This window comes from Culex pipiens, chromosome 2 (genome assembly GCF_016801865.2).
Source record: "Culex pipiens pallens isolate TS chromosome 2, TS_CPP_V2, whole genome shotgun sequence".
Lineage (NCBI taxonomy): Eukaryota > Metazoa > Arthropoda > Insecta > Diptera > Culicidae > Culex > Culex pipiens.
The window spans coordinates 74,383,466-74,408,375 of NC_068938.1; the positions used below are offsets into that span (position 1 = coordinate 74,383,466).

The window sequence follows — 24,910 nt, forward strand, 5'->3', positions numbered from 1 at the left end:
GAACAAAAATTGAAGAAAGTCTTCATCCTTACATTTTTTGCCTTTTTGGCAGGTTGCTAAAACGAAACCATAACAACATTTTAACGTAGGTATTAACAAACGTGGGTTTTATAGAAAACCTAGATGTTTGGGTAAATCAAGTCAATATAATTTTCAATTTTCGTTTTCGTTATGAAGGTATTTATTAAAGAATAAATTGTAAAATAAAGATGTTCGATACAAAGTTCATTTAAAAAAAAAAATCTAATTTCCTTTAATAAGCGATGACAACAAAATCATTTCACTCATTCGAGCACCCCTGCCCGCATCGGACACGCTCCAAAAGAATACTGCGCTGAGACGAAGAAAAAATGGTCAATCTCCGAATTACCACACTCACACCAAACCCAACTACCCTTCTTCCGCGACCATCTCACTGAAACCCTTTTTTTGCTGCGCGGATGCTGCGAGAAGTGCGACTCTCCCTCTCTCGCTCCCTCTTGTTGATTCTTCTCTCTCTCACTTGCCTCTTCTCGCTGTTTGCAAACTTCTCGTGCATGGATAATTCTTGGGGCCCCGTTAGCTGACACACTTCCTCTGGGGGTTTGATGTAGTGGTGGTGGTGCTGGTGCCGGTAGAAGAGTGTGCTGGACAGTAAACTTGATGATGGGTTCACTTAAAGTTTCTCCTTGGGATCATCGACTAAGCCGTGTTTGCGTATTTTGTTCGCTGAGCACTTTGAAAGGGTTTTGCATTTCCGCACATCACAAATTTAATGATCATTTTTTTTGCGTAAATAAATCAATTGCGAAAGATTAGAAACGTTTGTTTGCATAAATTCAAAGAATTGTAAATTTCTAGTAAAAATCTGCGTAAAATCACGACTACGAAATTGTACCATTCTATTACTCTAAATTCATATTTATTTTCAACTGTGCAGAATCAGTTGCAGAAACCTTGATGCGATGGCTGATCTTATCAAAGGCAATTTGAGGGCCCTGGAGGAAAATTTCAGCGAACGTAATTAAAAAGTTTATCGCGTTGGAAATTAACGTCAACCGCAGCAGAACTGCTTGTTAGAAGTAAAGAGATTCTTGTAGTGAGTGAGGCCAAAGTAGAGTAGATTACTCAGAATGTAACTAAAAGGGTCAAAATAAGGGTGAAATTGGGAACAAGTCACGGATCTAGAAAAGAACTCAGATTGTATACAATTACCTTCTCTATCTCGATTCAGTTGAAATTGGGCACGTACCTCTGCAATTAAAAAAAAGAAAAAGAAAATATTAGCTAAAATTCTATTGGTAAATTTTGATTCGTTAAATGCAAATCAACAAACAAAAATTATCAAGGACTTCTATTGCCAATGCTTTTTTAAAATTCAAAATTGATTAAAAAGTGGAATCTCGAGGGATTTGTTTTTTTTTATTATTGAATGGCGATTTCATATTTTTTATAAAGTTTAAAAATTCTAACAATTTTATATTTTGATCTGATTTGATATATTTTATTTTTTATGAAACTTTGACCATCGATCCCATTTTGCATGATTAATTTCTTCATGTAAGCCACATCCGTAGTAACTTTTCAATAGGGCGAAACCTTGATTGTAAACAAACAGTCTGATACGATAGGCTGCTTGTTTACAATTAAGGTTTTGCCCTATTAAAAAGTTACTATGGAAAATTTTTGTTCATAGAAAAGTTAGTTTTAGTCATAGAAAAGTGCTATGAAAACATTTGAAAAACTGTGTCCTGAAAAGGGATATTCTGATCGATTTGGTGTCTTTGGCAAAGTTTGAGGTTATGATTAGTACTATTCTAAAAAAAAACAGTAACATCCTTAAACACAAAAACTACCCAGTTTTTTAAAATAGTTTTGACAAAGAACTTTGTCCTAAGGTTTCTATACGTGGTGTCAATCCAAAATTTTCGCGAAGCGAAAACGTTACGTGACGAATTCCCCTCTCGGCAAATTTCCCCTCTTTTTGGTGCACGCTTGTTGGATGAACGAACGTTTCCCAATCAGTCAATCGAGAGACGTGAGATTGATGTATCTAAAATCTCCCCCACTCCACCTCATAATTTTCGGATCGTCGACGAGCCAACAAAACTCGGCTCGGTTGGTCCCGAAAATTCATTCTATTGCTAGACGTCGACGAGGACACATCAGAAGCAGATGGCCTGGTGGCCCGGTAGCAGACTGCCTGGAGGTCCGGGAGCAGATGGCTTGGAGGCAAGGACCAGCTAAGACATGCCAGTCGCGGAAGTCGATCATTGGAACTGGCCACCACCTGGAGTGGCCGGAGGCCCCGCGGATGTTCCGATGGGGGGACATTTGCCGGACCGTAAGAGTTGGGGGAATATGGGTATCAAACTTTAGGGATTTTGATACTGGACATGAAATTTGGCATTTTGGCCGTAGTGGCCACAATCCGGAGTGGCCGGAGGCCCCGCGGATGTTCCGATGGGGGGACATTTGCTGGACCGTAAGAGTTGGGGCAATATGGGTATCAAACTTTAGGGATTTTGATACTGGACATGAAATTTGACATTTTGGCAGTAGTGGCCACCACCTGGAGTGGCCGGAGGCCCCGGGGATGTTCCGATAAGGGGACATTTGCTGGACCGTAAGAGTTGGGGCAATATGGGTATTAAACTTTATGGTATTTGATACTGAACATGAAATTTGACATTTCGGCAGTAGCGGCCACAATCCGGAGTGGCCGGAGGCCCCGGGGATGTTCCGATGGGGGGACATTTGCCGGACCGTAAGAGTTGGGGGAATATGGGTATCAAACTTTAGGGATTTTGATACTGGACATGAAATTTGACATTTTGGCCGTAGTGGCCACAATCCGGAGTGGCCGGAGGCCCCGCGGATGTTCCGATGGGGGGACATTTGCTGGACCGTAAGAGTTGGGGCAATATGGGTATCAAACTTTAGGGATTTTGATACTGGACATGAAATTTGACATTTTGGCAGTAGTGGCCACCATCTGGAGTGGCCGGAGGCCCCGGGGATGTTCCGATGGGGGGACATTTGCCGGACCGTAAGAGTTGGGGCAATATGAGTATCAAACTTTATGGTATTTGATACTGAACATGAAATTTGACATTTCGGCAGTAGCGGCCACAATCCGGAGTGGCCGGAGGCCCCGCGGATGTTCCGATGGGGGACATTTGCCGGACCGTAAGAGTTGGGGCAATATGGGTATCAAACTTTATGGTTTTTGATACTGGACATGAAATTTGACATTTCAGCAGTAGTTGCAACAATCCGGAGTGGCCGGAGGCCCCGCGGATGTTCCGATGGGGGGACATTTGCCGAACCGTAAGAGTTGGGGCAATATGGGTATCAAATTTTATGGTTTTTGATACTGGACAAGAAATTTGACATTTCGGCAGTAGTGGCCACAATCCGGAGTGGCAGGAGGCCCCGCGGATGTTCCGATGGGGGGACATTTGCTGGACCGTAAGAGTTGGGGCAATATGGGTATCAAACTTTAGGGATTTTGATACTGGACATGAAATTTGACATTTTGGTAGTAGTGGCCACCACCTGGAGTGGCCGGAGGCCCCGGGGATGTTCCGATGGGGGGACATTTGCCGGACCGTAAGAGTTGGGGCAATATGGGTATCAAACTTTATGGTATTTGATACTGAACATGAAATTTGACATTTCAGCAGTAGCGGCCACAATCCGGAGTGGCCGGAGGCCCCGCGGATGTTCCGATGGGGGGACATTTGCCGGACCGTAAGAGTTGGGGCAATATGGGTATCAAACTTTATGGTTTTTGATACCGGACATGAAATTTGACATTTCGGCAGTAGTGACCACAATCCGGAGTGGCCGGAGGCCCCGGGGATGTTTCGATAAGGGGACATTTGCGGAACCGTAAGAGTTGGGGCAATATGGGTATCAAACTTTAGGGATTTTGATACTGGACATGAAATTTGACATTTTGGCAGTAGTGGCCACCACCTGGAGTGGCCGGAGGCCCCGGGGATGTTCCGATGGGGGGACATTTGCTGGACCGTAAGAGTTGGGGCAATATGGGTATCAAACTTTATGGTTTTTGATACCAGACATGAAATTTGACATTTTGGCAGTAGTGGCCACAATCCGGAGTGGCCGGAGACCCCGCGGATGTTCCGATGGGGGGACATTTGCCGAACCGTAAGAGTTGGGGGAATATGGGTATCAAACTTTATGGTTTTTGATACCAGACATGAAATTTGACATTTTGGCAGTAGTGGCCACCACCTGGAGTGGCCGGAGGCCCCGGGGATGTTCCGATGGGGGGACATTTGCTGGACCGTAAGAGTTGGGGCAATATGGGTATCAAACTTTATGGTTTTTGATACCAGACATGAAATTTGACATTTTGGCAGTAGTGGCCACAATCCGGAGTGGCCGGAGACCCCGCGGATGTTCCGATGGGGGGACATTTGCCGAACCGTAAGAGTTGGGGGAATATGGGTATCAAACTTTATGGTTTTTGATACTGGACATGAAATTTGACATTTCGGCAGTAGTGGCCACAATCCGGAGTGGCCGGAGGCCCCGGGGATGTTCCGATGGGGGACATTTGCCGGACCGTAAGAGTTGGGGCAGTATGGGTATCAAACTTTATGATTTTGATACTGGACATAAAAAGTAACATTTGGCCATTATCTGAAATTAAGCAGTTAAAATATATTGCTTATTAGGCAGGAAGTAATAAATAGACTACTGCGATGCAAATTTTTTTGTGCCACTGTGAAAATCTGTTTCTGGAAATTTAGAATAACTATCTTGTAATCATTAAGAGCCCTGCAAAGGGTAATTTTTAATGTCTGCTGTTCAAATTTCCTTTACTGCCGCCGATTGCTTGCAACAGCCTTGTAAAAACATTCCCGCATCTTGGTAACTTTCGAGTGGTGAAGAAAAGTAAATTGATTTCACTTCGATTTCTATTTCAGCTCCACCTGCAATTTCCGTCCCTTAAGTTCGATAGGACGGTTATTATAAGAGGGGAATTTGGACCGGACATTCTAATCGAAAATTTCAACAATCATCTTGCAAAGTTCTTTGTCATACTGGTCATGTGTAACATAACCACCTGCACCTTTTTTTCGCAAAGTATCAAAAATGCAAAACGTCATAATTTGAGTTAGAACCATTTTTAGGTAAAATTATTATTCAACAAAATTGCCTTTTTTTTTAAAAGTGTCTTTCTTTGTTCAGTCCATATATTTGAATATCTGAGAAAATTCTCTACAACTTGCTTTATTTTACATTGTTGATCCGACCTTCGCTTTAATTGCTGATTAAGGCCTTGCAAAGAATAAAAATCTCCAAACATGATTTTTTAAAGTTTTAAGTTCTACCCAATTGTAAAAGTTAAACTTAAGTAAAATTTTCTCATTTTTTTATTTAAAAGGGCTTCAATATCTAATATCGCAAAAGGGCTGAAATCATATTATTTGGACAAAATAGCTAAAACCGGTTCACCTTATCGACATTTTAGAAGAATTCTTCTCAATTTTGAATTCAATTTTACATTAAAAAAAAATACTATTTGAATTTTTGACAAAGAACTTTGTCCTAAGGTTTCTATACGTGGTGTCAATCCAAAATTTTCGCGAAGCGAAAACGTTACGTGACGAATTCCCCTCTCGGCAAATTTCCCCTCTTTTTGGTGCACGCTTGTTGGATGAACGAACGTTTCCCAATCAGTCAATCGAGAGACGTGAGATTGATGTATCTAAAATCTCCCCCACTCCACCTCATAATTTTCGGATCGTCGACGAGCCAACAAAACTCGGCTCGGTTGGTCCCGAAAATTCATTCTATTGCTAGACGTCGACGAGGACACATCAGAAGCAGATGGCCTGGTGGCCCGGTAGCAGACTGCCTGGAGGTCCGGGAGCAGATGGCTTGGAGGCAAGGACCAGCTAAGACATGCCAGTCGCGGAAGTCGATCATTGGAACTGGCCACCACCTGGAGTGGCCGGAGGCCCCGGGGATGTTCCGATGGGGGGACATTTGCCGGACCGTAAGAGTTGGGGGAATATGGGTATCAAACTTTAGGGATTTTGATACTGGACATGAAATTTGACATTTTGGCCGTAGTGGCCACAATCCGGAGTGGCCGGAGGCCCCGCGGATGTTCCGATGGGGGGACATTTGCTGGACCGTAAGAGTTGGGGCAATATGGGTATCAAACTTTAGGGATTTTGATACTGGACATGAAATTTGACATTTTGGCAGTAGTGGCCACCATCTGGAGTGGCCGGAGGCCCCGGGGATGTTCCGATGGGGGGACATTTGCCGGACCGTAAGAGTTGGGGCAATATGGGTATCAAACTTTATGGTTTTTGATACCGGACATGAAATTTGACATTTCGGCAGTAGTGACCACAATCCGGAGTGGCCGGAGGCCCCGGGGATGTTTCGATAAGGGGACATTTGCGGAACCGTAAGAGTTGGGGCAATATGGGTATCAAACTTTAGGGATTTTGATACTGGACATGAAATTTGACATTTCAGCAGTAGTTGCAACAATCCGGAGTGGCCGGAGGCCCCGCGGATGTTCCGATGGGGGGACATTTGCCGAACCGTAAGAGTTGGGGCAATATGGGTATCAAATTTTATGGTTTTTGATACTGGACAAGAAATTTGACATTTCGGCAGTAGTGGCCACAATCCGGAGTGGCAGGAGGCCCCGCGGATGTTCCGATGGGGGGACATTTGCTGGACCGTAAGAGTTGGGGCAATATGGGTATCAAACTTTAGGGATTTTGATACTGGACATGAAATTTGACATTTTGGTAGTAGTGGCCACCACCTGGAGTGGCCGGAGGCCCCGGGGATGTTCCGATGGGGGGACATTTGCCGGACCGTAAGAGTTGGGGCAATATGGGTATCAAACTTTATGGTATTTGATACTGAACATGAAATTTGACATTTCGGCAGTAGCGGCCACAATCCGGAGTGGCCGGAGGCCCCGCGGATGTTCCGATGGGGGGACATTTGCCGGACCGTAAGAGTTGGGGCAATATGGGTATCAAACTTTATGGTTTTTGATACCGGACATGAAATTTGACATTTCGGCAGTAGTGACCACAATCCGGAGTGGCCGGAGGCCCCGGGGATGTTTCGATAAGGGGACATTTGCGGAACCGTAAGAGTTGGGGCAATATGGGTATCAAACTTTAGGGATTTTGATACTGGACATGAAATTTGACATTTTGGCAGTAGTGGCCACCACCTGGAGTGGCCGGAGGCCCCGGGGATGTTCCGATGGGGGGACATTTGCTGGACCGTAAGAGTTGGGGCAATATGGGTATCAAACTTTATGGTTTTTGATACCAGACATGAAATTTGACATTTTGGCAGTAGTGGCCACAATCCGGAGTGGCCGGAGACCCCGCGGATGTTCCGATGGGGGGACATTTGCCGAACCGTAAGAGTTGGGGGAATATGGGTATCAAACTTTATGGTTTTTGATACTGGACATGAAATTTGACATTTCGGCAGTAGTGGCCACAATCCGGAGTGGCCGGAGGCCCCGGGGATGTTCCGATGGGGGACATTTGCCGGACCGTAAGAGTTGGGGCAGTATGGGTATCAAACTTTATGATTTTGATACTGGACATAAAAAGTAACATTTGGCCATTATCTGAAATTAAGCAGTTAAAATATATTGCTTATTAGGCAGGAAGTAATAAATAGACTACTGCGATGCAAATTTTTTTGTGCCACTGTGAAAATCTGTTTCTGGAAATTTAGAATAACTATCTTGTAATCATTAAGAGCCCTGCAAAGGGTAATTTTTAATGTCTGCTGTTCAAATTTCCTTTACTGCCGCCGATTGCTTGCAACAGCCTTGTAAAAACATTCCCGCATCTTGGTAACTTTCGAGTGGTGAAGAAAAGTAAATTGATTTCACTTCGATTTCTATTTCAGCTCCACCTGCAATTTCCGTCCCTTAAGTTCGATAGGACGGTTATTATAAGAGGGGAATTTGGACCGGACATTCTAATCGAAAATTTCAACAATCATCTTGCAAAGTTCTTTGTCATACTGGTCATGTGTAACATAACCACCTGCACCTTTTTTTCGCAAAGTATCAAAAATGCAAAACGTCATAATTTGAGTTAGAACCATTTTTAGGTAAAATTATTATTCAACAAAATTGCCTTTTTTTTTAAAAGTGTCTTTCTTTGTTCAGTCCATATATTTGAATATCTGAGAAAATTCTCTACAACTTGCTTTAATTGCTGATTAAGGCCTTGCAAAGAATAAAAATCTCCAAACATGATTTTTTAAAGTTTTAAGTTCTACCCAATTGTAAAAGTTAAACTTAAGTAAAATTTTCTCATTTTTTTATTTAAAAGGGCTTCAATATCTAATATCGCAAAAGGGCTGAAATCATATTATTTGGACAAAATAGCTAAAACCGGTTCACCTTATCGACATTTTAGAAGAATTCTTCTCAATTTTGAATTCAATTTTACATTTAAAAAAAATACTATTTGAATTTTTGACAAAGAACTTTGTCCTAAGGTTTCTATACGTGGTGTCAATCCAAAATTTTCGCGAAGCGAAAACGTTACGTGACGAATTCCCCTCTCGGCAAATTTCCCCTCTTTTTGGTGCACGCTTGTTGGATGAACGAACGTTTCCCAATCAGTCAATCGAGAGACGTGAGATTGATGTATCTAAAATCTCCCCCACTCCACCTCATAATTTTCGGATCGTCGACGAGCCAACAAAACTCGGCTCGGTTGGTCCCGAAAATTCATTCTATTGCTAGACGTCGACGAGGACACATCAGAAGCAGATGGCCTGGTGGCCCGGTAGCAGACTGCCTGGAGGTCCGGGAGCAGATGGCTTGGAGGCAAGGACCAGCTAAGACATGCCAGTCGCGGAAGTCGATCATTGGAACTGGCCACCACCTGGAGTGGCCGGAGGCCCCGCGGATGTTCCGATGGGGGGACATTTGCCGGACCGTAAGAGTTGGGGGAATATGGGTATCAAACTTTAGGGATTTTGATACTGGACATGAAATTTGACATTTTGGCCGTAGTGGCCACAATCCGGAGTGGCCGGAGGCCCCGCGGATGTTCCGATGGGGGGACATTTGCTGGACCGTAAGAGTTGGGGCAATATGGGTATCAAACTTTAGGGATTTTGATACTGGACATGAAATTTGACATTTTGGCAGTAGTGGCCACCACCTGGAGTGGCCGGAGGCCCCGGGGATGTTCCGATAAGGGGACATTTGCTGGACCGTAAGAGTTGGGGCAATATGGGTATCAAACTTTATGGTATTTGATACTGAACATGAAATTTGACATTTCGGCAGTAGCGGCCACAATCCGGAGTGGCCGGAGGCCCCGCGGATGTTCCGATGGGGGGACATTTGCCGGACCGTAAGAGTTGGGGGAATATGGGTATCAAACTTTAGGGATTTTGATACTGGACATGAAATTTGACATTTCGGCAGTAGTGGCCACAATCCGGAGTGGCCGGAGGCCCCGCGGATGTTCCGATGGGGGGACATTTGCTGGACCGTAAGAGTTGGGGCAATATGGGTATCAAACTTTAGGGATTTTGATACTGGACATGAAATTTGACATTTTGGCAGTAGTGGCCACCATCTGGAGTGGCCGGAGGCCCCGGGGATGTTCCGATGGGGGGACATTTGCCGGACCGTAAGAGTTGGGGCAATATGAGTATCAAACTTTATGGTATTTGATACTGAACATGAAATTTGACATTTCGGCAGTAGCGGCCACAATCCGGAGTGGCCGGAGGCCCCGCGGATGTTCCGATGGGGGACATTTGCCGGACCGTAAGAGTTGGGGCAATATGGGTATCAAACTTTATGGTTTTTGATACTGGACATGAAATTTGACATTTCAGCAGTAGTTGCAACAATCCGGAGTGGCCGGAGGCCCCGCGGATGTTCCGATGGGGGGACATTTGCCGAACCGTAAGAGTTGGGGCAATATGGGTATCAAATTTTATGGTTTTTGATACTGGACAAGAAATTTGACATTTCGGCAGTAGTGGCCACAATCCGGAGTGGCAGGAGGCCCCGCGGATGTTCCGATGGGGGGACATTTGCTGGACCGTAAGAGTTGGGGCAATATGGGTATCAAACTTTAGGGATTTTGATACTGGACATGAAATTTGACATTTTGGTAGTAGTGGCCACCACCTGGAGTGGCCGGAGGCCCCGGGGATGTTCCGATGGGGGGACATTTGCCGGACCGTAAGAGTTGGGGCAATATGGGTATCAAACTTTATGGTATTTGATACTGAACATGAAATTTGACATTTCGGCAGTAGCGGCCACAATCCGGAGTGGCCGGAGGCCCCGCGGATGTTCCGATGGGGGGACATTTGCCGGACCGTAAGAGTTGGGGCAATATGGGTATCAAACTTTATGGTTTTTGATACCGGACATGAAATTTGACATTTCGGCAGTAGTGACCACAATCCGGAGTGGCCGGAGGCCCCGGGGATGTTTCGATAAGGGGACATTTGCGGAACCGTAAGAGTTGGGGCAATATGGGTATCAAACTTTAGGGATTTTGATACTGGACATGAAATTTGACATTTTGGCAGTAGTGGCCACCACCTGGAGTGGCCGGAGGCCCCGGGGATGTTCCGATGGGGGGACATTTGCTGGACCGTAAGAGTTGGGGCAATATGGGTATCAAACTTTATGGTTTTTGATACCAGACATGAAATTTGACATTTTGGCAGTAGTGGCCACAATCCGGAGTGGCCGGAGACCCCGCGGATGTTCCGATGGGGGACATTTGCCGGACCGTAAGAGTTGGGGCAATATGGGTATCAAATTTTATGGTTTTTGATACTGGACAAGAAATTTGACATTTCGGCAGTAGTGGCCACAATCCGGAGTGGCCGGAGGCCCCGCGGATGTTCCGATGGGGGACATTTGCCGGACCGTAAGAGTTGGGGCAGTATGGGTATCAAACTTTATGATTTTGATACTGGACATAAAAAGTAACATTTGGCCATTATCTGAAATTAAGCAGTTAAAATATATTGCTTATTAGGCAGGAAGTAATAAATAGACTACTGCGATGCAAATTTTTTTGTGCCACTGTGAAAATCTGTTTCTGGAAATTTAGAATAACTATCTTGTAATCATTAAGAGCCCTGCAAAGGGTAATTTTTAATGTCTGCTGTTCAAATTTCCTTTTCTGCCGCCGATTGCTTGCAACAGCCTTGTAAAAACATTCCCGCATCTTGGTAACTTTCGAGTGGTGAAGAAAAGTAAATTGATTTCACTTCGATTTCTATTTCAGCTCCACCTGCAATTTCCGTCCCTTAAGTTCGATAGGACGGTTATTATAAGAGGGGAATTTGGACCGGACATTCTAATCGAAAATTTCAACAATCATCTTGCAAAGTTCTTTGTCATACTGGTCATGTGTAACATAACCACCTGCACCTTTTTATTACGTGAATTACCGATGCATCCCAAAAAAACGTTATTTTTTCAAACCACAACTTGGCCAAAAAAAAGCGAACGCCATACCCTATAATCATGATTCGAATTCCCGGACGCTTCGAAACCCGGACATCTCATCTTGTTTTATCAATTATTTGGATATAAATTCGCATTATAAATGTCAAAACTTTGATTTGATGAATTTGATGAATTCTAACATCAACTTTCATTTAAAGTTTGTTTGAACGCTGTAGTTGATGTCAAAACAATTTAATAAAATAAAATTATAAGATTACCAAAAATGCGAAACATTTTACGTGAAATATTTCATAGGCGTCCGAAGCACCGGGAGGGCAGAGCAGAAATTTATGGTTTTGATTTCCTTAAATTCAAGCAAATTTTTATATAAAATATCGATTGTTTTGATGTTAACAGCTTATTTGAGACCTAAAGAATGCCATTCACTAACATTTCAGTCCAAATTTGTGCGATTCATTAGCAAAAACGAGTGTCCAGAATTCGAAGCAAAAGTGTCCGGATTTCGAATCAGCTTTTATCAGTGTCCGGGATTCGAAGCACAACAAATCAATTTAATTTTCAAATTCTGATGAAAAGTGTTAGAAAAGACATATTTTGCATGGATTTTCTTAAAACTGGCTGTTAATACTACATCCTGATGATATTTATTCATTTTCAACTTATTACATGATTTTTTGTCAGCTATCACAAAAATGATATGCTACTAAGTGTCCGGATTTCGAATCATGACGTTATCTCAAAATTTGGTAAATCAAAAAATGAAAAAAAAATAGAAAGGGGTAAATTTTGACAAAATCCTGTTTTGCCTTCCTCAGTAAGGTAAGGCTATAATTTAATTGTTTTAAGTGTCGATAAGTAGTTCAAAAGTTATTTATAAAAATGTGTTTTCGAATATTTTTGAAAGTTGAATAAATGGCAGGAAAACACACCAAATATTATCATGTTTTATATCGTTTGATAGGTAATCGAAAGACCTTCCAACGAGTCCAAAACATAGAAGACCCTGCCTCGAGTTATAACCGCTTAAGTGATATTTATGTCCTTTGTTCTTCCGAATAAAAAAATTATAATAATGATATTTGGAGATCCACCTTATTACCAATTTTTGGTAAAGAGTAAGGAAGGCATCAACCACATCGGTGGATTAAGTTAGTTTTTATGATAATTAAAAAAGTAGGTATTTTTTTAGGATTCTACTATTTTTAGCTATACTTTGCCTAATACATCAAATCAGTCAGAAAGCCACTTGACGAGGTAGAGATTTTTACGATTTATTTCATAACACTTTATTATGGACAGCCTCCAAAAGGAGACTTGTGTGCAGAAACTATTGAGGCAAAATGGCTAATCGGTGGACAAAGTTTCATACAAAAAAAACACAATCAAAAAACGATTTAAATAATTTCAAAGAATTACTCAGTTGCCTTACCTTTCAAATGTTTGAAAAAAAGTTTGCATTTCGACAGTTTTTTTTACTATGGTAAGGACGAGTTTTTAACGATGATATTTTCTTTTAATGTTTGAAAAAAAATTTGATTAAAAATTATTTTTTTAAGTCTTTTGCAAAACAAATTAAAGTATTTTGTCTGCCATTTCGAACTTTATTGTAGAGTATACTAGAAATCAAAAGCAATCTGATTTTATATTTTTGTAAAGGAAATATAAAATCAATTAATTTCAAATAACATTGTTTTGAATCGGTTCCATATCACTTAAAAAAATATTTTACATTCAAACAAATTCTAGTAAAAATATCACCAAATTATTTCAAAATTGAAAAAAAATAAGATATGAAAAACAATCATCGACAGTTCATTGTGCTTTACTGCTTTATCATGCAACGCCCAACTTAGCTCGTTTTTATTAAACTTTTCAAGTAGGTGCTCGAACCTGCAGTGATTCCATCATAAAATTCTCCCGATGTTCAGATCAATGTCCGAACCAGCAGTAATTATCCCACCTTAATCAAGTACACTCGAGACCAATTTCGGTTTGCGAACTCTTCGCTCAAAAAAGCTCACCTCAACCAAAAAACTCGGCCAGCATTCTTCTTGGCAGCTTGGCAGCACTAGATGATTTGCGCTACACGCTTCATGAGGTTCTTGATTTACGGAATCTCCGGTGCCGTGCCCCCTCTGGAGGGGAAGTCAATGAACTTGTTTTTTGAACACTTCTCAGCACGTTGGCGAATCATCAATCAAAATCAATTATGTACGGAGGTGGGCCTCTCGGTCTGCAAGCTCAAAGCACTCTGGTGAAATCAATTCTTATTGAATGTTGACAGAGGTCTATGAATCATCTGGGGCTAATTTAGTGCTTCAACACAGACTATGGCTTCAGACTAACGGTAAATGAATGGCAAACACGACAAAAAAAAGATCCAAATTGAGTGAAGTTTGATCTGAATTTCAATAAATTATGCCTTGCAGCGAGTTTAATGTGACTCATATAACTTTAAAAAATAGTTGTATCTGGATCGGAATCTATTTGTATTGAAGTAAAAAGTACCGTTGATAATGAACTCTTGTTCAAATCCTTTTATAAATATTTTAACTAAAAAAAATATTTAACATTCTGATCCCTCGAGGATTTACTGCTGCTGCGGCGATCTCGTTCTGCCTCCATCGTTTGTCATCATTTGCGACACGGGTGTCAACCATTTAAGTGAGTGGTGCTTAACCAAACCGAGCCGACATTTGCGACCGGCTGATTGTTTTTGTTCAACGAGCCGCCGCCACCACCGACAAGCCAGCAGACGTTTATAGGGTTAGTAATCGGTGTGTGTGAGTGTGTTCGCTGTTCAGCTTCCGATATGCACAACTTAACTCGCTCACTCAGCTGCTCGCGACGGCATTCACTGGTAATAATTCATCAATGAATGGCAAGGTCATCGTCGTCGTTGACTCTTCATGGTAGTGTGTGAGTGGTTTTGAGGTGCAAGTCGTAAACATTCACAAGACGTCCCTCGGAAGTTGTTTTATTTTTTGTGGTTTTCCTGCTTTTCTTACAAAATGATATTCAGTTAGCAGGTTTTGTTGGATAAGCTTTGATTTTGAACTGCAAATAATTAACTTAAGAAAACTTTTTTTTGCTTGATTGAACAATTTAAATTTATATTTATTTGCCCAATGCAAATTTTAATTTAAAGTATCAACTAATTATTTTAACTTAAACTATACGGTATGTGAGTCAGAAGCTCAGCCACAAGTCAAACCAAATTACCAAATTAAAATGAGAGGAAATTATTATATTGCGAGTATACCTCTCGCGAGTACATCAACAACAACAAATTGTTTTCATTGGTTCATTGAAACAGTTCATGGCCCAAGTCGCAAAATTAAGTGGAAAATAGATTTTCCGTAAAATGGCGACGTTTTGGAGCTTTGGTGTCTTCAGATTAGTTGTTGCAAATGGAAATGAACAACTTTTGGTTTGGTTGAAAATTAGGGTGGTTCACGATTGAGGTGATTTTAAAAATCTAAAAAAATAATCAGGGAATATTTTTGGGATATTTTTCGTCTTCTTGAAAGTTGTTGCGTGTACCAATTCAAGCAACTTGACACCAAAATTTTATCTCGTAATCTACGCCATCTATGACCAAATTTATTGAAAGCACCAGGTGCACTTTTAGAGCTCTAAAAACGAACATTTTTATTTTTTGACATTTCAATTTTGACAAATGTTACAGCCATTTTAAGGTAAAAAAGTTTTAATTTTAAAACTTAAATATTTCGAAAAGTCCCAAGTCAAATTTTAAGCACCAGGTTGCATTTGAAAGAGAAGATCCAGCACTACAAACGCTGAAAAAATCTCAAAGGTGTTTTTCTTTAAACTCGAGATATCTTCATTTGAAAAAGTCTAATTTTTAAGGAAAACCCGTATGGGACCACCCTAACGAAATTCAAAAATTATCCAAATATATGTTTTTCCATGTAATTTTGCCCAATGAATCTGACTCCATGTAAAATTATTATTTAAACCCAAATTATGACCAAAAATCGATTTTTCGATACTTTGGCTCAATTTTGTAATATTAATTGTTTGGCCCTTTTAAAATGTTAGTCTTGATTAAAAAAAACTCAATATTTTGTTTTCGAAAAGATCGTAAAATTTGACGAATGTTTCATGTTTTAACATTGAAAATCGGACCATCAGTTTCTAAGATATCGACATTAGAAAATGGTGGGTTGTTTGGTGAGACTTAGAAAACTTCAATTTTCATGTTTCTGTTTCTATAAGCAGCTGTATCTCAGCAACCAGAAGTCCAATCTTCAATGTTTTTTAAACAATTTGATTACAAATTTTTTGAACATTTCAAAAAAGGTATTTTTAGAAATGGTCACTCATGGTCACTATTTTTAAAAATTGAAAAACTGCAAATATTTCGTTAAAATTAAACTTTCAGTGGCTATATATTAAAACGTTACTTAATCCACCCTTAGGTGGTTGGTGCCTTCCTCTCATTCAAAGGGTAATGCTATCCAAAATAGACACGCTCGTGGGAAGGTCTTTAAATTACCTATCCAAAGATAGGTCGCATGATATATTTGGAATACGTTTTCATCTAAATATCTGAGAACTAGCCTAGAAAAAGTGTATAAATAACTCTTAAGTGCTTATAACTTTTGATAGGGTTGTCAGATCTTCAATGTTTTGGACGCGTTGGAAAGGTCTTTTGATTACCTGTTCAACGACGGGTTGCATGATAGATCCGGACAACGTTTTCATCGTGATATCTGAGATCCGGCTTCCAAAAAGTGCATAAATAACACTTAATTGCTAATAACTTTTGATAGGGTTGTCAGATCTTCAATGTATTGGTTGCGTTGAAAAGGTCTTTTAAATACCTTTTTAAAAATGTATAACATGCTGGGGTTTCTTACAAAACCACCCTTTTTACAATCTTCCGGACTTAAGTCAAAATCGTTTTTTTAGCATAATTTTTGAAGTACTTTACTAAACTTCATAATTTTCAATAGGGACTTATGGGACCCCAAGACGAATCGAATGAGACCAAAACGGTCCAAATCGGTTAAGCCAGTGCTGAGATAATCGAGTGCATATTTTTTGGTGCACAGACCCACATCCCTACACACACACACACACACAGACATTTGCTCAGAATTCGGTTCTGAGTCGATAGGTATACATGAAGGTGGGTCTAGGAGGTCTAATTGAGAAGTTCAGTGTTCGAGTGATTTTATAGCCTTTCCTCAGTAAGGTGAGGAAGGCAAAACGGATTCCTTTATCAAAAATCTGTCAAGTACTTTTCGATTGCAAATTCAATTAAACATAAAAAAATTTAGGTAAATTTGTTTTTGGTATAAAATTTCGATTTTTTCCAGAAATCATTTTTTTTTTCAAAAATTCATAATTCGGCGGCAGATTTTTTCACCATATATCTTTATAGCTCAAAAGTTGCGGATTTTCGTCCGCTAAAACATATAAAAAAAATCTTGAAAATCAAAAAACATATTTTTTGGGAAATTAAGTTTTTTTGAAAAAAATGATAATTGAAAAATCGGCTTAAAAAATCCGCGTACCTGTTGTTTTTCAATATTCTTCAACAATGCCTACAACTTTGCCGAAGACACCAAATTGATCCGAAAATTCACTCATAAGTTACAGCTGTTTGAATATTTACGTACCATTTTTGTATGGACAGCAACCAAAATTGTAAGGAGACTTGTATGGGTGAACCAATGACACAAAATAGCTTCTTTGGTCATAGGGAAGGCCCCCACAAAGTTTGAGTCAAATAAAAAAATACAAATGGGTAATTCTCCGCCAACTCACACAGCAGTTGCCCCGACCCCTCTGCGATTTGCGTGAAACTTTGTCCTAAGGGGTAACTTTTGTCCCTTATCACGAATCCGAGGTCCGTTTTTTGATATCTCGTGACGGAGGGGCGGTACGACCCCTTCAATTTTTGAACATGTGAAAAAGAGGTGTTTTTCAATAATTTGCAGCCTGAAACGATGATGAGATAGAAATTTGGTGTAAAAGGGACTTTTGTGTAAAATTAGACGCCCGATTTGATGGCGTACTCAGAATTCCGAATAAACGTATTTTTCATCGAAAAAAACACTAAAAAAGTTTTAAAAATTCTCCCATTTTCCGTTACTCGACTGTAAAAAATTTTGGAACATGTCATTTTATGGGAAATTTAATGTACTTTTCGAATCTACATTGTCCCAGAAGGGTCATTTTTTCATTTAGAACAAAAATTTTCATTTTAAAATTTCGTGTTTTTTCTAACTTTGCAGGGTTATTTTTTAGAGTCTAACAATGTTCTACAAAGTTGTCGAGCAGACAATTACAAAAAATTTTATATATAGACATAAGGGGTTTGCTTATAAACATCACGAGTTATCGCGATTTTACGAAAAAAATGTTTGAAAAAGTTGGTCGTCATCGATCATGGCCATTCATGGTCACCCGCGACAGACACGGACGACGAAACAAAGAGAAACGCAAAAAGAAACTTTTTCAAAACTTTATTTTGTAAAATCGCGATAATTCTTGATGTTTATAAGCAAACCCCTTATGTCTATATATCAAAATTTTTGTAATTGTCTGCTCTACAACTTTGTAGAACATTGTTACACTCTAAAAAATAACCCTGCAAAGTTAGAAAAAACACGAAATTTTAAAATGAAAAATTTTGTTCTAAATGAAAAAATGACCCTTCTGGGTCAATGTAGATTCGAAAAGTAAATTAAATTTCCCATAAAATGACATGTTCCAAATTTTTTTACAGTCGAGTAACGGAAAAAGGGAGAATTTTTAAAACTTTTTAAGTGTTTTTTTTCGATGAAAAATACGTTTATTCGGAATTCTGAGTACGCCATCAAATCGGGCGTCTAATTTGACATAAAAGTCCCTTTGACACCAAATTTCTATCTCATCACCGTTTCAGGCTGCAAATTGTTAAAAAACACCTCTTTTTTCGCATGTTCAAAAATGGAAGGGGTCGTACCGCCCCTCCGTCACGAGATATCAAAAAACGGACCTCGGTTTCGTGATCAGGGACAAAAGTTACCCCTTAGGACAAAGTTTCACGCAAATCGAAGAGGGGTCGGGGCAACTTTTCCCGATTTCGTGTGAATTGGTAGAGAATTACCCAAATAAAATCCATTTCCGGTTTTGGTAGAGAATTGCTTAGAGGTGTTAAGTTTAAAAGCAATGTTATAAATTTTGGTCTAAAATCACTTTTTTTTGTTCAACAAAATCTCCACCGAGTTTACCTTAAATATCACATGTTTTTAAATTCTTTGAATAAAGATTTGAAACTGCAGGATTATGTGATATGTGCAAGTATTATTTGTTTTTTTTTTTCAAATGGAAAGTCTTCTTGTCACTGAATCCAGTTAAATATTTAGATTTGGCTCTGGGTGATTAAGGGGTTAATCATTAATATAGGTAACACAGTAAATTATTCAATATTTATATTTAGATCTATTGTTGTCTATCAACAATCAACATTCAGCTTGAAATCAATATTAATTGCAATCAACTTCGTAGGAAAATATCAACTCAAGCTTGACAAAACCTCTCAAATTACTAATTGATACCGTCGCCGTTTGTTTCCACGATATGAATTTCTAATGATGTTCAAATTTCGTGCCCTTCTGTCCGTGATTCTGTCGTTTCCTCGAATTATGAAACAGTTCTTCGCACGGCAGCCCCTCAACAGCCTGACTCATACATGGAGTGGGACGACGCGACCTTTTATCTTTTGTCTCACCACCATAAAGTCGTTCGAACTTCAATAGCGACCGGAGTTTTACACATTTGCCAGCGGCACGATCCACGTCGAACGTGAGTCGAATGGACTCCTTGAAGTCCAAGTCCGCTTGAGGGTGTTTGTGGACAATGCACACAGCAACAACGATCGCTTGAAATTTGTTCCAACTTGTTGGGGGGCACTTTTTATTTATTTTTACAGTGTTCTCAAACTGATCGCAGCCAGATATTAGCCATCGTATCGGTATCGGTCGCACACACCGGTTAAGCGTGTGATCTTGACAATGACAGCACGCAAGGTTGTCGGATCTATTTTTGCTCTTTTTAGCTTTGTGTTGTACCTTGCTGGAACTTATCAAATTCAGTTCCAAAAACCAGCTGCTGCAAGGACGACCAGCTTGTTTCGACAACTTGCCAGTGGAAGGAAATACTATGGCTGCAGCGCCAGGCTACGAACGGCTGACATTGAATAGCCAATCGGGTCGAATTTTGAGCTAATCGTGACACTGAATGATCTGCAGTTTTGGACACACCTTAAATTAATTTAAATGTGTCGTTGGTGCATGACATGTCAATCAATTCTAGACTTATAGATAAATAAACATGGTATTTACGAATTTTGCACAGCTTTAAATTGATCCTTTTATGGAGCATGGCTCTTAAGTTTATGATTTCCTTTTGTCCAAATTAAAACAATATCATTTTTCTGACACATAATTTAACATAACCGAACTATTATTAGCCTGGTAAAAATCTCATCTAAAGTTTTTGTCAATTGTAAAATCAACTATGGGTAATTCTCCGCCAACTCACACAGTAGTTGCCCCGACCCCTCTTCGATTTGCGTGAAACTTTGTCCTAAGGTGTAACTTTTGTCCCTGATCACGAATCCGAGGTCCGTTTTTGATATCTCGTGACGGAGGGGCGGTACGACCCCTTCCATTTTTGAACATGCGAAAAAAGAGGTGTTTTTCAATAATTTGCAGCCTGAAACGGTGATGAGATAGAAATCTGATGTCAAAGGGACTTTTATGTAAAATTATACGCCCGATTTGATGGCATACTCAGAATTCCGAATAAACTTATTTTTCATTGAAAAAAACACTTTAAAAGTTTTAAAAATTCTCCCATTTTCCGTTACTCGACTGTAAAATTTTATGGAACATGTCATTTTATGGGAAATTTAATGTACTTTTCGAATCTATATTGACCCAAAAGGGTCATTTTTTCATTTAGAACAAAAATTTTCATTTTAAAATTTTGTGTTTTTTTCTAACTTTGCAGGGTTATTTTTTATAGTATAACAATGTTCTACAAAGCTGTAGAGCAGACAATTAAAAAAATATAATATGTAGACATAAGGGATTTGCTAACAAACATCACGAGTTATTGCGATTTTACGAAAAAAAGTTTTGAAAATGTTGGTCGTCATCGATCATGGCCGTTCATGGTCACCCGCGACAGACACGGAGGACGAAACAAAGAGAAATGCAAAAAGTAACTTTTTCAAAACTTTTTTTTTGTAAAATCGCGATAATTCGTGATGTTTATAAGCAAACCCCTTATTTCTATATATCAAATTTTGTGTAATTGTCTGCTTTACAACTTTGTAGAACATTGTTACACTCTAAAAAATAACGCTGCAAAGTTAGAAAAAAACACGAAATTTTAAAATGAAAAATTTTGTTCTCAATGAAAAAATTACCCTTCTGAGTTAATGTAGATTCGAAAAGTAAATTAAATTTCCCATTAAATGACATGTTCCAATTTTTTTTACAGTCGAGTAACGGAAAATAGGAGAATTTTTAAAACTTTTTTAGTGTTTTTTTTTTATGAAAAATACGTTTTTTTGGAATTCTGAGTACGCCATCAAATCGGGCGTCTAATTTTACATAAAAGTCCCTTTGACACCAAATTTCTATCTCGTTTCAGGCTGCAAATTATTGAAAAACACCTCTTGTTTCGCATGTTCAAAAATGGAAGGGGTCGTACCGCCCCTCCGTCACGAGATATCAAAAAACGGACCTCGGATTCGTGATCAGGGACAAAAGTTACCCCTTAGGACAAAGTTTCAGGCAAATCGAAGAGGGGTCGGGGCAACTTTCCCCGATTTCGTGTGAGTTGGTAGAAAATTACCCATGTCAATGCGATCATGAATGTTAACTTTCTTTTAATATTTTATTTTTAAAACTACAGTTTAAAAATATTGTAGCTAGCATTGAACTTTAAAAAAATGAATGTAAATTTAAAGTAGTTAAATAAAAAGTTCAAATTTTTCAGTAAAAAAAATTAAATTTATTTAGAAAATTGTTGTGCAGAAAATGCGTTTAAATCTGATGATATTTATGATTTTTGTTTCAATAGAACAACGAACAATAATAAATAATACGAATGTAAAATGCATTTTCCTAACTTATTAAATTACTAATGGCTATTCCCACAATCATTTTGTCTGAAAGCTGTTGATTTGGTTTTCGCGTTTTAGAATTGACCAAAACATTGCTGGAAATTAAAACTTACGATGAAAACCAGTCAAAAATATTTTTTACCATTCAGATACATTGTTGAACGATTATATTTAAATTCGTTAGTTTATTGCATTTTTTCATACCGTTACAATACTGCTTGTATGTACTCAAAGCTTTGAGATACTTTTGTCTTTATTTTTTTTAAATTTATGCTCGTTATTTGATTAGATTGATGATTTTTTTATTTTCAATAATTTTAAGAAGAAGACATTAAATTTAAGAAACTATATTTTTACATGAAATCTTAATAACTCAAAAAATATAAAAGGAAACTCTTATTGTATTTTAGGCATAATACTAATGTATGTGAGAAAAATTAAGCTTGAACACAAAAAAAAGTATTGGCCATTCTTCTTGAAATTATCACTATTTTAATTGTAGTGCTGTTATAATTGGCCACAATACAAAAGAATTCAATAACTGAACTCCAAACAAAAGCTAACTTTGTCGGTTTCGCTTTCATCGGCGCAGCTTATCAATGCATTTGAGTTTCGTCGTTCAAAAGACATCTTAGAAAGTGACCCCAAAAGTGCACTGCCCAATTAATTGCATTTTCAAACTTGATAACCACGCAGTCGAACCAATGAAAGCAAGTCAATTGCCAATCGAGTTTGAAAAAGCTACAAAAAAAAAATCGAGAAATGTTTTTCCGCGATGAGTGCATGTTGTCCGCGCGGTTCCGTCACCCACCCCGCAAGCCATCTGTTCCATTCCGGAAAGCGGAAAAAACGAGCAAAAAGAAAGAAAGAACAGGCAATTACAAGCAAAACGAATCATCACAATGTGTACAACCGTTGAAAGCTGAATTTGATAAGGTCAAAATGTAGCACACGGCTGCGCGATCGACACAGAGCAGTGTCTTCTCGCTTCTGCCAAACTGATAACAACAACAACAACGCTGTCAAAGTGGATGCGTGGTCTCGATGCCGGCCGGTTTTGAGGGGGGTTGTTCATAGGTTACGTATTTCTGAGTTGGAAGACGATCACCAAGATTATTTTATTTATCATACATTGTTTTATATTATTTTAGATGTACATGTCCTAGAAGTAAATCTGCATCCAAAGTTAAAAATTAACAAAAAAACGTCATTTAAAGACAACCCCCAGGGCGATGCCACTGCTCCAAATGAGCGCTAGAAAATTTGGATTTTGCCGGTGATCTCCGCACAACTTTCATGATCATTGCCGTTCGTTGAACCGCGCCTAATGAAGTGGCTTTTGTTTTACTTTGCGGTCGTTAATTTTAGCAGTTTAGACGCATTATGCGCCCAATTCACGATGAGATTAGCGCGCACCTAGAATTTGTAAATCAGTTACTAACACTCATTTATTTTTTCTGATTTCATATTTTTTAATCAAATAATTTATGGACGAAATTCTTTCATCTCAGCTAAATCAAATAAAGTTGTCCGCTAAAGCAACCGCTCTTTGCTTTTCATGAAAATTTGCTTTTAAAAAATTGACTTTGTAACAATGTTTCCCTTATTTTCAATGCTTTTCTACTGCGAATGTTGACAAAATGTCTCTGAAATAGACATATTTTTTTCGAATTTCAATTAATTTTTCCGAAATAAAAAAAAACATTGCAGGGAAAATATGTTTTCGGTATTCACAATAGTTGTTACACTCAGCCTCCGATGGATTGACACCAACTGTTGTCAATCGAACGGGGTCACTTTTTAGTTTGACACCCCTTTTACACGGAGTTCACATACACTATTAAACTTTTTTTTTTGATAGTGTGCGTGAGCGCCGTGTAAAAAGTGACAGTTCGTCCAAAACATTGAAGATCTGGCAACCCCGTTCTCAAGTTATGACCACTTAAGTAATATTTATGTACTTTGTTGAAGCCGGATGGATGTTATCTATGTCCGGATCCATCATCTGACCCTTCGTTGGTTAGGTAACTGAAAGGCCCTTCAAACGTTTTTAAAAATTTGAAGATCTGGCAAGCCTGTCTGAGCTAATGACCACTTAAGTAATACACAGTCCAACAAGATTTTATCTCTGAGACGAGTATATGTGTTGCTAGTAGAATTTTGCCTGCTGAATCCGAATCCGGGTCCAGAATTGCTCTAAATGGTCCCAATTTTGAGATACACCCGTTTGAAATGTTAGTTTAGGCCAAAATTAGCTACTTTGTCGACTACTTTACACAAGAACTATTGAATAAACAACTAAACCGGTACAGGTATCTTAAAGTTCACGTTTTCCCCTTTCTGAAACACCCCTGGTTTTTAAAATTTGATTGTTTTTACGCATACTTATAGCCATTCTAAAATTATATTATCAGTTTGTTCTCATTCAAGTTTTTCCAACTTGCATGCAAGTCCAATTCTGCTGGGATATCAATAATAAAAATAAAAAAATGCTTTGCAGAACGTTAAATAAGTTTGTCTCGGCAATCTAATTGATCATTCTTAATATAATTTGTCTGTTGAATCCATTCCCATCATTAGATTTTTTCGAAAAGGTCAGGTTTTAGAGTAAAAATAGAATTTTCGATAATTTTTTTCAAAATAAAATCGATTTTATGTTTAAGTATGACTCAGAGATGGCTAAAGATCGATGTCTCGTCAGTAAAATTGATCATTTTAAATGTAATTTTGTCTGATGAATCCATTCCCATCATTAGTTTTTTTGAAAAGCTCAGGTTTTTGAGTAAAAATAGAATTTTCATAGATTTTTTCAAAATAAAATCGATTTTATGTTCAAGTATAAAATTGAAATGAGGAATCGTACAAACATGCCACCGACTTGACGAACACTTAACGTGACTATTTTACGTGATTTGGCGTCTATTTTTCAAACATTTCCAAAGTCACACTCTCTTAGCCTTCTGTCACCACCGACAGGTGAATCCGCCAAAACCTCACGAAAGCACGATTCGTAGAGCTGCAAAAACAAAAAACAGAAATACTACGGTTTACAGTTTCCAGGAAACAATAACATCATCAAATACAGAAAAACAAAATAGAAACATTTCGCCACACAGACAGCCCCGTATTTAGCCCATCAGCCCAAAGTTTACCAACAATTCACTGCAAAGTGGTTCGGTTCCGTTCTTCGAGAACTAATGACTCGACAATTTACTTCACGCTGAACCACGTCCAATTCGGTGGAGTCAAGCTGAGTCGAGCAT

The 24,910-nt window shown here is 39.0% G+C and overlaps 1 long non-coding RNA gene across 1 annotated transcript in view; it reads right to left on the reverse strand.

The window, feature by feature from the left end:
* Positions 1–1,136: 1,136 nt before the first annotated feature.
* Positions 1,137–24,910, reverse strand: part of LOC120428024 (uncharacterized) — a 58,021-nt gene continuing 34,247 nt past the window's right edge. Inside the window, exon 3 of the long non-coding RNA XR_005607023.2 lies at positions 1,137–1,233. This is a non-coding gene — a long non-coding RNA (uncharacterized LOC120428024). The remainder of the gene's footprint in view (positions 1,234–24,910) is intronic.